Below are 15,611 nucleotides of genomic sequence, written 5' to 3'. Positions count from 1 at the left end.
TCGTAAGAAGAACATTCCGTTTACCTTTAATCGAACTTTTCCTACGTTAAACCAAGCGTATCACAAAATCTTCGAATATTCCAAGTGCATAATGAAGGCAGAGGCTCCCTCGTCGGTCTAAGCGGTATCCATACGAGGAATTCGTCTCATGAATTCACATAGAATTTTACCAAGCTAGAGCCATCCCAGTTCCTAATCTCGATATAGACACACCGAATTCAGGGATCGCTCGAGACCAGACGACGACACCGAACTTTTATTTGGCTAGACTGGATGGCGCCCTGGCTCCGAGTTCTGACCGAAAGGGAGTCACCCATGGGCAGAATTATGTACGCTAGAGGGAGAAGAACGGAACAACGGAAGCGAACGAGAAAGGGATCAACCGGGACAGATAAAACATTTATCGTGTGTTGGGGTGAGCAATCGGCGGCGATAAATGCACACGCGCCGACCAACTGAAACCGTAGTCGCATCAATGAATCACTCGAGATAAGACTGCCGAGGTTGGTTTCCGAAATTTTGCGAATTAGTAAAAAGTTGGAGAGATTATAGAATAAAGGAGAGAATTAAATTTATTTCTGAAATAATCTCTTAAATTGCTAAAGAATATGAGTTTACGTATCAGCATATATTTTTAATCGTACGTTTTTACAAAGTTTAACCATTTTGAATCTCCATACGCTTGGCTATGGATTTTTCGATGGGAGTAAAACTTTATTTCGTGTCGAAGATTCGGCCAGTTTTCGAGATATTTTCCTTTAAAAGAAATATTCTGTACGAAAACTATCGCTTAGCATGCGAAACCATATTTGCAGTGAAAGTTGTACGACCACGATACTTTCCTTCCAAGATATCTTCAAATATTAATATCTCCCTTCCCTCTAAGAAGAATAAAAAAAGAAAAGAAGGAAGAAACAGCGAGCCCTCTCTATCAAGAAAATAATATCCACAGCACCGAAGAAAAATTTTTCCCCCAAAATTTTCGCCACATTTATCCCTCTATACTAACAAACAAAATCGATCGTGAAAAGGAACGCTTGGATCCTCTCTTAGCTTCGCGATACCGAAAGGAACATCGGAAGCTACATTAGCCCTGTTCGGCCGCCGCGGCATCGTGATCGTGTCATTGTCTGCGGTCAGATCGAGTGGCGATGGGGAAGGGAAGAAATAGAAGCAAAGTGGGAAAGTGAAAGAGGGAGACGCAAAGTCTGGCAGGGGCGCAAACTCGTTTTGAGGAGAGGGTTAGCTCGGGAGCGGCCAAGAGGGGACGAAGACGAGCTAGGGGCTGGAAGGGCGCTCAGATGCGGCGCAGGTGGGGGTGAGTCGAGATTGGCTTTTCGCGAGCGTGAAACTCAGTAGTACGCTACCACCCACGCATGTAGTACGCACGTTCGCTCCACGTGTGCCCCGAACGAGAACGATCCTCGATTTTACGCGACCTGCGAGAATCGGATAGTGTCCCTGTATCACCCTGGTGCCAGGTCGAGCGATTTCGAGCAGTTTCAAGAGGGTACGTCAACGAAATTCAGTGATCTGCAATTTGAAGATTCATAAATAATCCATCGATCATTTAAACGGATCGAGAAAAGCGTAGATCTGGCAGGAACAAGAGAATATTCGAAAAGATAGAAGCTTGAAGTTGCACGAGTTTGTAGAGAAAGAAGAATAGAGGAGGAATCTCGAACGTGACAATAGGTTCGTTCTATTTGAAATTAAGTATTCGTATCTTCATCGAGGAAACGTTGGACGTCGTAAAGTTTGGAAGAAGAACGCCTGGCACCGGGAGGATCGAATGAAAACGCGGAATAGGATGCGAAGGGTTCGTATTCAATGAAGATCGAGCTTACGCGCAGTAGAAGAGATGGATCGAGAAGCTGCGCGATTATTCTGCTGATCGACGCGTCAGCGTTCCTTTCGCGGCAGAAATCTAAGATGAAAATCCGCTCGGCGGGACGAGACATTTTTTCAAGTGGCGCGCTGACGACGCTGCCTCTGCGACTCGCAGCTGAGAATCCTGATCGTTAACACCTTTAAGAGACCGTTCCTGAAGATCGAGAATCAGCCATCGTCTTCGACAAATTCGTAAGCTTTTATTATTTTTCTATCTTTCAATTTTGTTAAATATTTATAAAGCTTGGCCGTGTCTTTTTCGTTAGTTGGCTTGCGAATTAATCTCGTTTGGGGTGGTATAATATTTATAGTAGATATTTGAGAGCGATATCAAAGGGACGAAAATAGGGGATGCTTCCTTTATAAGGATTCACGAAGCTGCGAACCTCTAGTTAAAAGAGGTAACGTTCCGCAGATTAACAGGCCACAACGTTTAGTAGCTTGCCAGGTTTCGACTTTCCGTGGCCAGCATTGTTTGGTACCGGGGAAACCATTGAAAACCAATGACAATTAGCGAAATTCACCGTCCAGACCTCTAAGTTACTTCTGAATCGACAAAGAGAAAATCGAGTAGTTTCCAATTAAACCGAGCTAAACGAATTGTTCTTTTAAATGGTATCTAATTTTGTATACAATAATCGAATGAAACGGATAATTCTATACTTTGCTTATAATTTAGACTTAATTACTGTTTAATGATAAAAAATATGTAATCTTAAATATTAGAAGATTACATATTAGAGTTACATAGTGTGTCTGAAACAACTATTTACTTCTCAAAAGATCAGTTTTATCGTTTTCTACTCTTTTCCACCATCGGTCTGAAATATTTTCTGCGACTACGTTTCACAGAGCAATTTTCTACGAGCTACAGATACGGAAATGTCGTTACACCGTAACAGTGTTGGCTAATGTTCCGAGTTGAACATTTTTGAAACGATTTTCCACGTCCAAAGAGTATCTCGTTATTTTGATATATCATTCAAAATTATAATCGTATTTTAATCCTTTCTTACACGTTATTATTCCACATTCCTATTTTGCTCATACTAGAACCGTATTCATCTAGATACTCTTAGCTTTCGAAAGATGTACGTTGATAATCGAAATCGTTTGCGTTGAAATTGATGTACTCTACTTTTTCGAGCGATTGTTCTTATCAATTCAGTGTGAGAAACACGCGTTCCAGTACAGAAGCTAATCTTATTATTGCATTCGAAGCATGGCTCAGGGCGTAATCTTTCAGTAACAAGGCAAACATACGAACGTCCACGAGCCTGCCAGTTTCGTCTATTAATTAATTCTCAACCACTGATACACGGCGAACGGAGATTACCATAGAATGCAGATTTTGGAGATCTGGTTCCATGCAAATCGTGTTTCATCTGATGGCTAGTGGGACAATAGAGAGGATATTAGCACCGATAACATTTACGCAAACATTATAACAGAACATGTTACAATGTAAACCTACAGATTACCATAAAACGTTTCAATCTTTGTAACTCAACTTTTTCGATCTAATTGTATTTTTCACTGCTTGAGAAGTTTTCTAATTTTAAGGAAAATATGAGGGAATAATTATTGATATCTGTAATTTTTCGTTTCAAAAAATTCATTAAATGTTTTCTTAAGAAACGAACCCTTTGAGGTTCGAATATTTTCTCTGTGGGAAAAATTCTCCTTGTAGTAATTAATGTAACTTCTTACTTCGTAGAATTGCTTTCGATATTTCATGCATTTTTGCATATTATGTACATTCTTACGTTCTCAAGTTTTCGAATTTCCTAAGCTTGTAATCAAATAATAATTGAAACGTACATTTCTTGATGTGCCTACAAAGAAAATATATTCTAATATAAAAAAAAAAATTAATTTTGACAAGATTAAAAATAGTAGTTAACGACGCAAACGGTAATAAACAACTTGTTAAAGTATGATATCGTGCATATGTAAAAGGTTAAAGGTCCTTTTGTTTTTTAAAATGAAAGCAAGACAGAACCTAAGAATTGGAGAACTACAGCCTTCCTGAGTCCTTCTGTTGCCAGCTGACCGATATATCCGCCCTTGATGCTTATGCGATATATAGATGCCGTTTGTTTACGTTTGTACTTGTTAAAAATGTACATATCAAAACGGCCAAGACATTCTTCGCATATATCACGTATTTACGGCTGGCGGTAGAAAGCTTAAGAAATTTACAGGGAATTCTATCCTCTGGCAATGAAAGCGGCAGGATGGGAGAAGGGACGTTATCGTACAAGTAACGCAGTATCGTTTATTTCAACGGCGTAGAAAAAAGAGCATCAAACGATGTTAAAGCACAGTCTCACTGCCAACTTTGGTCCGCGCAAAATTACATAACTATCCGCGTGCCACGTAATACCGGTGAATATTAGGAGCGTGGAACGTCAAGGAGCCATGGCGTTACACTTTTCAGGAATGTAATCAAACGGAATGACGAGAATGTCAGACGCAGAAGACGGTGTTGGAAGCATTGGCATGACGAGTCGACTTGTTTCAACATCCTCGCGAAGCTCGTCGATCTTGCAAGTTAAATTAAAAGTAGGGAACTCAGTTCCGCGAATATTAATAGTTCTAATCCGAAAGCTGCAGGAGAAATTTATCCGTAAGATAAATTTTCCTCGGAGAGTGGAGCAACGAAAGAAAGGGAAGAGTTCTATGCTTCGTTCCTGTAACTCTGTCTTTTTTCCTTTAATCGAGTTACGACTGCAAATGTTACTCCCCTAGTCGCACTTCCTCCGGCTAAAGCTCACCATCTGGCCAACTTCTTTTAAGTAAGAAGTTGAAGTTAAGGGAAATTGCTCGAGTAAGAACTTGCCACTTTTTTTTTTACGAAAGCCTGCGAGCGACAATTCGAGTTCCTCGGAATTAATTCGAGCTTCTTCGCATTATGCTTCACACGTGTCCACTTTCATGTTAGGTGGAAAGATTCAATAGAGAAGTGGTATTATCATGGAAGTTTTTATATCTAAGGTAACTAGGAGTGAGATTGAATTCTAGTAAAAAAGTCTGTTAGGAGAAATCTACTTTTACATGTTCAAACGTATTACCGTTTCCACTCATAAAGATATAGAAATTCATTAAAAAGATCCTCCAGATAAATAAAGATCTTATGCGCTTATCTCGTTTCCGGAAAAAATACATTCAAACTGAGTACTTCCAGCTAAGCTCTTTAATTAATTAAATAATCTCTTAAATAATTTTTTATTGAATCACGAAATCTTTTTCTATGTTTTACCGGCACAACTGAATGGCCCAGAATTTCTAGACGATTTTTAAAAATAATTTATGTAGATTCATGTTTCCTGGATAACGTTATACTCTCCACACTTGTTGATAAAAGCTCTAGGGGAAAGAAACTGGATTCTCATAATAGCCGAAGGGTCAAGGATAGCCATGCGCAAAGAAACGAAAACGGGCACGTTTTTGCCCTCCCATTGGCGACCATTTAATAAAAAAAAAAAAAAAAAAAAAAAAAAAAAAAGAAAGAAACCTGAAATCAAGGCTGAAACGCTGTATGTGGGCTGCATTATAAAATGGCGGGTCGAGATACGAGGAACGGATATTGAGGACTATTTCAGGGATGTGCCCTTTTACGAGCTCGATCAAATGTATCGGATGTCCCTTTCTTCTCGTCCTCGACCGCCTAGATTACTAATGCATTCGACAATCTACGCTGAACATTTCTATCTCTCTCCTCGAACGAGTTTCAGCCCTATTGTTACGGCGAAATAAATTTCTACTACTTGCTTGACCTATAGCACTGCGTCTTAGTGACGTAAACAGGTGATGATATTCTTTTTAGTATGCAGGACACTCTTGCACAAACGAATTATTTACTAATGGAATTGCACGATTTTTATTTACAAATTATTCGAATTAATACATTTTTCTGGGAAATATAGTAACAGGTTCGATGATAAAGCAAATTTAAGTTCGCAAGTAAATTCTAGGAAGTTCGAATCATTCGATTGTCTTATTCGACGCAACATTCTAAGATTGTAAAAAAGAAATCTGTAGCCTTGTAACTTTGGACGTTTGACGATCTCTGAATCTTGACTTTCTACGAAGTAGTATCTAGAATTTTATATTAATTTCTTTAAAAAAAAAAAAGAGATTGTTCTAAGAAGTTCGCCTTAGGAAACTCGAGACATGAAATTCGTTCTCGTAGAGGTGAACAATAGCTTCTTTTCTCTGTTTTCGCGTCAGGTTGCTTTTCAACTCAAAGGAGGCGAGGACGTGGCTTCCCACGCAGATTTCTTTCGTGATACCAATCGAACACCTCTTGAAAAAAATCGACGCTGTTCGTAGAATTTCGTAATTGCTGCAATTAGAATTGTACCTCGATTAAACAGACATTTATTCTAATCCCAGGGAAAGTTTCAGAATAACAATAGCAACAGTAATTAGGGAGGTAAGCTTAACGAAGCCAGATAAGAAATGATTCTCGGTAATTTCAATTTTTAAAAGCGATATAATCGGATCTCACGTAAATAAACGACTATTCTTACAGTCCTAGGATTTCCTTAGTATTTATTTGAAGATAATGGAAAAGAGATTGTCTTGTACTTTGCTCAGATTCCCTTTGTCGCAACGTTGCGACGCGTGTGAAATGTCCGCGTAAAGTCATATCGTGGTTATGGTTCGGATTAAAGAAATATGGGGGATCGATCGCGTAAAAATTATGGCTCCCGCGGGTGGCTCGATCTCGTAAAATTTCTTCCCCGTCGTTTCTTGCAGCGCGACACTGCTAAGCTCCGTGTCTACGAGCGTGTAAGACAACGCCGTGCCATATTTTACAAGAAAGGAATCGATACTGTCCGTGGAACTTAGCTTCGAAGCGCTGGATCTTTGCGAGTTGAAACACTTTTAAATTACAATATACAGGATCTAGAGAAAATTGTATTCTTAAGTTCTCTTTCAATCTTTTCCCATATAATTCCAGAGTTGTATACAAACAATGCAACAATCACCTTTTATACTTGAAGCAAACGAAGTAAAATTATTAAAAAGCATTCAATTATTTTTATATAAATTTATAATTGGATATAAAAATCTCATTAATTATGCTTACGTTTATGTGGAGCTCCACCGTGATTACATCAATTGAACATATTCTTCTACCAGCTTCTTTATTTAAATTTTAAATTGTTCTCTTTGTCATCCTTGCACTTTTGTAAAGTATGGGTTTCGTATCTCTCAACAATGATCTCTAAAATCTAGCAAATATCAATCTCGACAGGCAAGGAAATTAAGACCGAATCGTCGTTCGTCACTCGTCAGAGATTTCGAAATTGAAATTGAACGGGGCTCACGAGAGAGCATCGATACAGAAACGTGGAAGCGGGAATTTTGTCCGGCCGAAATAAAAAACAAATAAGCTCACGGGTCGTTTGTTTGCTCTTCTTTACGCGGGGCCGCGTCACTGATGCAAATTCCCGCGATATTCGCTCGAAAATAGGCTGTCAGGAAGCGGAGACCGGTCCACGTGTCACAATGTCCACGCATGACCGATCAGCGTGGACCGTGAAATAAATATGAAAAGTTGTAGCCTGATTTATGACCGACGAACGGTCCGCTGTTGATTTATGATGCTGCGCCGGAAAACGTCGGCTTTATTTTCTATCTGCCACGACGGCGTCCTCCTCTCCTACGAAATCGTCAGTCATCGATGGGACAGCTTCGCGTTTTCTTTTGAATTTATGCTTTTTCCGCCGTCGGTGACTTTATACTGGAATTTTGAGAGATTTATTTCGAACATCGTGAAATAACGTTGTCTATGATACGCTGCGACACCATTCTCAGTTAGTTAGAATGTTGGAATATTTTAAAGACACTCTATGAGTCTTGTTTAATAAGCTTGTTTAATTTTATAAATGTTTGGATTTCTTTTTTTTTTTTTTTTTACAGGTTTTAAAATAACGCCACATTTTCCATATTCGATCTTTTATTTTTCCTGTGCAGTTTTCAATTTTAAAACCATGTTTATTGCTCATTTAGTATTCCGAACATTCAAATGGAAAAATAAAATTAATCGCAACATAAAATTTTCTTGCTACGATGCTTCTGCAGCAAGCATGTCTAAACTAATGAGTTTTCTAGCAACCTCTATAAACATAAATAGTAATCTTTTTATTCGGTAAATAGTAATCGTATTGGTCGCAATGACTCGTTGTAATTAAATTCTAAACACGATTGTTTCTTCTCACAAGCAAGCAGCAATTCGGAGCAAGTAAACAGTAGTGATTGCTTCTTCCGAAAGCAAGTAGTAATTCAGTTAATATCTCCGACATAAGGAGAACGAGGATCCCACTCGAGCTCCCCCTTGTAATTTCCCATCAGCGATGCTCGAAAGTTTATTTGCTCTACGAGCGGATCTCTCTTGACGTTTCGGCTGGTGCTGTGTTAGGCATTGTCAAGAGCGTGGGTCGACCTTCTTGACAATGGTCCGCCGAATAGTGATCAAGCTACTTAACAGCGTTTCACTTGCCACTATACCGAACAAAGCATTCATATCTGTCTCCACGAATTTTCTGTCATAGTTTCTTGAACTATCGTCATTTTTTCCGATAGTTTCTATCACTAATTTCAGGATCTGGATACCATGTGTTATGCAAAATTCTTTTAATCAGATAGATAAATTTGTTACATATTTTTGGATGCTAATATCTATCGTTACTCAAACGCTCTTGCTCTATTCGTTTGTCTCAATTTCGTCGTCGATTGAGTTTCTATTAGTATAAGTGTTAGAATTTTTAAATTGGATAATATAAATAGAATCTAAATAGAAGAATCTCTGTGTAGTTTTAAACAATAAATATCATTACCGTCATGAAGGAAGCATTTCTCCTCTAAATAAGAACAAATCCTGTGTATCATTACCTATGATTATCTCATATCTAGAAGAAAATACACTTATTCTACTTTCCACCTCTTCGAGTCCAAATTTTATCAATCGGATGTCCAATTCCTTGCAAATCTTCAAACATAAAAATATCTTGAAATCTTAGTCGATGGCACGATATCGACGTCAATTAAGCTCAAACCCGTCGTCTTCTCAACTATGTGGGTCGATGCGGATTTTTCAGCGTATTCCACGGTAAGGCTGTCCATTGTAGTTCCTCGCATACAGCTTCGGGGCTCGGAGGATTTGCAGGATCTGCCGGTACAACGGTGGTGAACCTCTATACACCTATCGCCGACGGATTCTCGGGTCGGATTTGTGTTCACGGAACTGGGAAAGCCGGATGAAAAAGGACGAGGAAAATGGAAGCAACTGTGATAAGATCGAGAAATCGCTGCCACATATTCTCTCACCCTCTATTTGGATGCGCTCTATATGCCTAATCGTATGCAAATCGCGGCTGTGACTCGCCGTTAGCCGAATACGGACGTCGATGCTCCGAATCGATAGAGTCTACTCAACGATATAAATGGGTAAACAAGCCCCGGGAACCCGCTGGAGAATGGTGAAATCGGTATTTGTATGTAAATGCCCGAACGTCTTTATTCGATGCTAAGGCTTCCGTGATTTTAGCAGAATGCAAAGTCTAGTGAAATAGGAGCATATTTGTCAGACATCAGTGTGTAAGTTGATAAAATGATTTTTGCGAAGAAGGGGAAACTCTACTTGTTCATAGCAAATTTTATTCCAGTCTTTGAATTATTGTAATGAATAATTATAATTTTTATTATATAGCAATTTAAAAATGATTTTAAGGGAATGTGAAGTTATTAAGTGAAATAGGAACTTATTTATCGAACACCAGTAAATAATTTGATAGGAGAATTTTTGTGGGAAAGGAGGAATTCTGTTTGTTTATAGTATATTTTTTCTAATCTTTGGATTATATTTTTGATTTAGTAGAAGCTCTAAATTATAAATTATAGATCTAACTCACAGTAAAGCTCGATTTGAATAATTGTAATTTTGATTACATAGCAATTAAAAAATGATTTTAGGGGAATGCAAAGTTAAGTAAAATGAAAGCGAATTTGTCAGACATAAGTAAGTAAGTTAGTGGACTGATTTTTCTGCCTTTCTGTAATCAAAATGTCGACCATTTCTTCGTTTTTCAAAATATTATCTTCTAAATGAAGTTACTCGGATCACTACAAAATAATGACCGGCAATGAGTATCTTAAATTGAATGAAACCAGACGAAGATGGAGCGAAGAAAATGATAGAACTTCAATTATTCAGTTTCGAAATAGTATACAAGATATTTTAACAAACCAAGAATGGTAGTTTTATGAAACGTAAGGAATTTCATTTGGTTGCAGCATGACATAGATTACAGATCTGATTTAATTAAAACAAGCTCTATTCGTAATAAAATTTAGATTGAATTCTAATTTCACTTTCAAATATAAATTACATATAATGTTTTAATATTACGTCGACTGACATGATGTTACAGTAATGAAGAAGTTACAGTGACTTAAGTAGCTACTATGGCAAGAGTTTAAGAGATCGATCATCTTATGAAATTGTAATGTGATTTATACTTGGGGCCAGGAATTTAATTTTCGTTCTACAAATATTCTTATAGAATCACGAAGGTGTAAAAAGTAACAGAATCTATCATCCCATAGTGGTCATCTTATGGAACGTTGAACAAAGAATTGCTTGTCCGAGAGAACTGATCCATACGTTGCGAGTACTTGTCGCGTTAATGCTAGAATTACCAACCTGTAATCTAAATAGATTATACATAAACAATTACAATTAAATTAATATAACGTAGATAATTAATTACACGTTATTGCTAATCTGCTAATTTGTGCATTTATTCATTTAATATGACATACGTATGACATGATTACAGAGTTCTCTTTCTGATATTTAAATCTCTGCAATATTTAGATTTCCTTAGTTGTGCGATAGACAAAAATATGGATCTGCATAAAAAAATCCACAATTTAATCACGGATGCCTACCTCAACAATACTAAAATTTTCTCAATTTTGTCATAAGTACTGTAATATTAACAAATTTGTAATTTATCATTTTGACGAATACTAGTGTTTTTGCAGTCAGAATAATAGAAGTATATAATCCAAACAATGAAATAACGAATTTACATCAACGATTACGTAATCGCAGACATAAATTTCATCGTGCAAACGTACACGAAGTGTTGGTAATATGTACTTGAAAATTTGGACTACAACTGGCGAATGCAGTAACGAGCCGGGCTTGGGCCTAATTAACTGTCGGATGAATAATTGAAGTAGGTTAAAACACACGCGCAGTTTGATCGATTATTTAAACGGTGGGACTATGTTGGCCAGGCAAAAGGGGAATATTACACAGCGAGAGATTGAATGGATTTTAATATTGAAATTGGAGGATTCGTTTGTCGAGCACGTAGCGCTGGATTTAACGTCTGAGACCTTTCACAGGGATAAGAGGCTCTCGTTAGTTCGTCTATTTTGTTGCTCCTGTCGAGTTTCGCATTAAAAAGAATTGCATTAAAATAATCGAATCGAGTCAGACGATGCACTCCATCCGTTCAAACGTTCAACAGGTATTGCGTGCATCGTTTGATAAATGATTTACGATCCCCGAGCTTGCTCTTTTCGCTCGTTTTGGTAAGAAATGGTCTTAGAATTGAGCGTGGAGAACGCGCCACGTCCATTTATGTTTATTTTCGTGACTTTAATTCAATACGAGAGTAATGTTGAAATAATATTTTTAGGAAGTTAGTTTCTCTGTCATGAATGTTTGCACAAGTAGATTAAACATGAACTGAAAGTAATAGTAATTGTAGTATAGCAATATCGTGCGATTTCTTTCTATTTTCATCTATTTCAAAAGTATCGCAACTCGAAATAATTCAGTCCGTTTGACTCGATTAAAAAAACGTCTAAACCATCGAAGGAGAATTTAAAAACTGGATAATTACAGCAATAGTATTTGGTCAATGTTTCAAAGAGGCTGTTTCCCTCCGTTCAGTAAATAATTTTTTGTAAGCTTCTAAAACGTTTCCCGCTTTTCCTGCGAAATTTGTTCGAGTTATGTCACTTGTGACATAAACATTACAAATTTTACGCTTACTCAACGAATGGATTAAGCAACGCGCGATGATATTACGCGCAGCATATTGTTCTAACCGACAATTCTATGAACAGTTGTTTCATCAAATTTTACGACCCAGCTTTAATATCAAATTTCATGGAAACGATAACCGTCTAGCCGCCCACTCCGCTCATTATTTCAAAATAATATAACGACGTCTCATAAAAATCGTCATAAAAAACGAGCATCGTGTCAAGCGTAGTAACGAGATTAATTTTTCAAAACGCACGGATTCCTGTCGACGGCTGTCGTCGACGACAAAAATGAGAAGGGATCGAGGCACGAAGAGAAGAAAGGAGAGAGAAAAAAGCTCCGTGGGGACGTGGAGCCCTTCCAAGGCCCTCGTTGTTTCGAGATTTCGCTGCGGAGATACGCCAATTATCAGACAATGAGATTCTGAAGCGTCTTTTGGGAATCTTAGCCCTTCATTTGCTCTGTTTGTGTTCCGTTCGTACGCGTTCCTGTGGTTGGCATTTATTGGTCGCTTTGACGAGACTCGCAGCTTCTCGATCGCAGGTATTTCCCCAGCATCCACTACGATCCATTACACAAATGGACGAAATTACATTTTCAGGTAAGTGTAAAGCGTCTGGGAAATCATGTACGACTGCGTATCATCTTTTTAGCTCTCATGAAAGCACCAACGATAAATGAGCCTCTCGCAAGCTTAAGTAATTAGCTCTACCTTTTCTCAGCTTCTCAATTCTATTACACAAGTGCGCGGTTGATGTTCAATTCTCAAGAAACAACTGGTTTGTTTCTATAAATTCACTAATTTCAATAAGATAGTATACATAATAGATACTACGTTTCAAGGTAAATTTAAGATTGTTCCATAGTTTTCAATTCGTGAGATTGATTAATCTGGCTTCTAAACGCTTTGCATTTTAAATAACGCGATAGGCGAGAGTGGTATTGGCCTTGTTCGAGGAAGAAGCAATCTAATGGGCTCTGCAAATATTACGTATTTTATGATTTATGAGCATTACGATCTTCCGAGTGAGTTGTCTTACGGTTCGATTAATTGTCAGTTTAACAGTTTCTCTAAGTATACATGCGATTCCTTCCACGAGTTCCTAAGCTTTTTGTTGCCTCAGAAGCTGTTTGTTGCGTTTATTATTATGTAAGTTTATGTAATTTATTATGTAACTTGGTACAATCAATGTATCGATCGTAATGTAAACGGTTGGTGCGGGCCGAGTTTTGTGTAACTTCGCAGCCTTCTTTTGTATCTTTTCGAGGGATTATTTCAATGAGGAAACGCGCGCAACGATCAACCCGTATTCGATTAGTTTGCAGTGGCGTGGCTCTGGGTAAGCGAGCATGGAGTCGAGCTAGAATCGAACTAGACTCTGTCTCGATCGGTGACGGATTTTCCGGACCATCGATATTTCCTTTCGTGTCCCGCCCCGTCGGAACGATCGATACGCCGCAACGTGATACGAAGTTTCGTCGGCCACTCTAATCCGAAAACCGGTCCCGCGATGGGACCAGCTGATAATCCAACTTCGACCAGTTGACAATCGCGCGTTGACACTCGCCGTTTCTCAGCGTTTGATAAAGCGCGCAGCATCGGTGCGTCAACAGCGTGTCCGGGACCCGTCGAAGCTGACGTACGAATTAATCCCCGATCGAGTGATTCCTCTCTCGACTGAAACAGATATTGTTTCCTCTTTGGTATTTTTTGCTTGTTAAGAGTTTTGTACTGCCGATTGGGTTCGTGCGTGTATGCAAAAGATTCTGGATGTTGGTGAGTTAGATCTTTTGGAAGATCGTTTTAACTTGGCTATACCTGAACTTCTTCTAATAATTTTCAGAATAATTTTATATTTCTTTTATTTTCAAATGGTTCTAACGAATTTGTCGATGAAATTTTTATGGATAATAATCATCTTTCCAAAACGAAGGTTGAGCAATGCCAACAGTAGAAAAACATTACCGAAGAGATCTTGAAACTTTTATTACTTATTTCGCAATCGTATTTTCTGTAGAATAATAAACATATCTAGATTAATTTCTTTAAATGTGTTACGAAATAGAGCGTTCTTAGTCATTGATATTTTAAAACATTTCGTTTTTTATGAAAAAATAACGGTAAGGGTTAATTAATGACAGAAACTTGTAGAAAATTCAATGAATAAGTTGTACTACGTCTGGTCTGATGGAAACGTCTGATTCTACTTACGCGCTCCGGTTTCCATCAACGCCTCGTCTAAACTGATTTTTCTTCCCCAGGGATAATTAAATACAATGTTCATTCATACGTATCTAATTGAATCAGGGCTAACTTTGCGTTTCAATATAAATTTCTCGGATGGGCCACACGTGTGCTTTTGTCTTTGTAATATCGGAAAGCAACCCGGGTTGTTATATAACTTACGTACAACCACAAATTGCACCACTTGTTACGAAAGTTTTGCTTGGAAAATTTTATTGGAACATTAATTTGGAGAAGAATTTTGATTAGGTGCTTCGATAATAAAACGAGCGAAGATACAGTGAAGCAACATCATTTTAATATATGTATTACTCAGAAACGAAAGAGACTCGTCGATTTTATTGAATCATTTTCATAAAGAGCATCAAACGCGAGATTCGGTTCCTTAGACTCGCGACTAGGCTTAAGAAACTCGAGGATATCATTGACTATACGAGCCGTGGATCCAGGTCGTCGAATATTACGTTCTCTTTATTATTGAAATTCGTTCACAGGGCCATGGTAATTTACTTTTTTCCTCTCATTGGCCCCCGCAATTTCATTCCGCGGTTCGAGGAATTATTAAAATTCGATATTCGCTATGATTCCGCGAAATTTACATTTTCCCATCGTGGGGTATCGGTTGGAGAAAAATTCGGAAAAATGGTCACAACGCAGGTGACGATAGCAACCGATTTCATTTAATTTGCCTGCGTAAGAAACAATCTCTGATTAAGTGTCAGTATTGAAGAAAGAAGGACGTCTGATGTCAAAAAGAGATTTTAGTGACAGAGAATAATTTAATATTTATAGAATTTTAAGCGATGAAATTTGGGACGCGGAATTTTTCCGAGTAATCTTAACACTGTACATTTAGAATTATATAATTTTCTGAATTTGTAGAAACTAACATGAAGAATTTAATGGTAAAAATGTAAATTTAGAGTTATACAATTTTCTGTATCTCTATAGAATTAAGTAGTAGTTTATTCTCTATCATTGATGGTTCGAGAGAGCAATAGAAGTCCTTGTGAATCAGCGAGTTAATTTCTCGTCGTCGGTGTAATTGACCCCTAAAACTGTGTTGCTTGTCGACGTTGCATGTCAATGAGATGCTTAGAATGCTGATTAGCTTCATTGTGCCTACGCCAAATACACCGACAAAGTTTCAACCTCCATATCCGCTGTATTCCGAACATTTCCAACAATCGTGACATCATGTCTCCTCTCGGCAATACAACAAAGGAATCCATTTATGTGTCAACTCGTAAATTGTTATATGTGTCTTTCACAAGGAAACGTGGAATAAATGCAATAAAATTCGCCAAGCGTGCGATATACATAAATGGCGACATAATGAAAAGCATCGAGGTTTCGCGAAGTGTCGCGATTCTAGGATCTTCTCTTTAATTCTTGCCA

General features: G+C 38.0%; 1 protein-coding gene across 1 annotated transcript in view; it reads left to right on the top strand.

The window, feature by feature from the left end:
* Positions 1-1,294: 1,294 nt before the first annotated feature.
* Positions 1,295-15,611, top strand: part of LOC132909177 (uncharacterized) — a 41,398-nt gene continuing 27,081 nt past the window's right edge. The window contains exon 1 of the mRNA XM_060963836.1: positions 1,295-2,082. The gene's annotated coding sequence lies outside the window, so the exon portion shown is untranslated. The remainder of the gene's footprint in view (positions 2,083-15,611) is intronic.

The sequence above is a fragment of the Bombus pascuorum genome, chromosome 7 (assembly GCF_905332965.1).
Source record: "Bombus pascuorum chromosome 7, iyBomPasc1.1, whole genome shotgun sequence".
NCBI classification, from domain to species: Eukaryota; Metazoa; Arthropoda; class Insecta; order Hymenoptera; family Apidae; genus Bombus; species Bombus pascuorum.
The sequence above is the reverse complement of the archived record's forward strand: the minus strand, read 5'-3'. Positions and strand labels throughout refer to the sequence as shown.